Source organism: Parasteatoda tepidariorum, chromosome 6 (genome assembly GCF_043381705.1).
Source record: "Parasteatoda tepidariorum isolate YZ-2023 chromosome 6, CAS_Ptep_4.0, whole genome shotgun sequence".
NCBI lineage: Eukaryota > Metazoa > Arthropoda > Arachnida > Araneae > Theridiidae > Parasteatoda > Parasteatoda tepidariorum.
The window spans coordinates 73434087-73435554 of record NC_092209.1 but is presented as its reverse complement, the minus strand read 5'-3'; positions in this window follow the sequence as shown (position 1 = coordinate 73435554).

Below are 1468 nucleotides of genomic sequence, written 5' to 3'. Positions count from 1 at the left end.
CAAGTTGTAGTAATAGTAGAAATTACTTGAAGAAATGAAACTAAGTACATATTTTGTGGAGACATTGTGCATTTATTAGAATGCAGAATGGAACAAATATTATCACATGGAAAAATAAGAAAATTAAATGTAAAAATTAAATATAAAATTGTACTCCTTAGATGATTTCCAAATAGCCATAAAATTAGGTCTTTCTGGCCGAATTAAACAGGTATGAGTATCTCAATAAGATATGTGGTTAAGTCGGACAAGAATGCCTGTTTTGAATCGGTTATCTATGTTGTCCATTTAACTATCGGGATATCCTTGGAGGATTCAGTCCTACTCCTCTCTCAATGAAGTTATCAGCTCTTACACAGTTCGGGAGGGAGTGTTCTTTGTGAAAATCGCCTATCATAGACATTCTTGACAAGTTCTGTAGAATTCATGTCCCGGGAATACGCAGACAGCTGTATACGGACAATACCTTCACCTTTTGGTGTGCCCAATAACTCAGCGCTCATGTGTGGCCGTATATTGTCGTTTATAGACAGAAATTCTGGACCTACCAAAATTCTAAAAGGACGAACATGATCCAAAATAATCTCTCTGCAATACCGACGTCGCGCTACCCCGCTCAAAGATGTTAAGCAGTATTCTGTCTTTGTGCATGATTCCTGCTCACGCCGATCACGTTCATGAACATACTGTTGTGCGTGTCCCCTCTCATTCCGATCTAACTGGTGGCCAGAACAACTTGTCAGAATAAAACGGGATTAGTCACTAAACATCGCTCTGAACCACTGCTGTTTACCCCAACCCAGACGTTCTGTTCACCAGCAAAACCTTTCACGACGATGGCTTGGTTGAAATTAGAAACTTCGATCAGAAACTTCAGTGCATACAGACCAACTTGATTTAATCACCGGGAGTATGTTCTGGCGGATACTTGGGTAACGGTAGTGGTTGCAAGATCTGAAAATATCTTACTAAGAGTGACATTTATGATCACTTTTGCCACCAGGGATACAAATCAATCTTGAGGTGTGGTGTTCCTACCGTGACCATCGACATGCTTTTGCATAGCGTTTCCAGATTCAGCGGCCTTTTTTTAATTGCAATATGACACTTTTTGACACGCCCTCTATTGTGGTCACAGTGGTAACTTGTTTTCTTTACCCTACTTCTGTGTCCAACTACTTGTCCACGATCGTGCGTACTCGAATGATGCCTTGCTGATATATGTTGCACTTAACTATCGCAACATCACCTGGAATTTCTCAGAAATGAGTTCAACCTACGACGCTATATTTACTAAACACCAATCCTTTTCCAATGAACAAAGAGATTGTACACACTGCCCTTTATACAGACAAAGGGTCTTGCCCTACCAAGCCCTCTGCTCTTTACGGTAATTGGTAGGCTGTCAAAAACTCTTCTTTGCATAAAGTTGGTTCCTCAGTAATTGTCTAGCATAATATATATATAT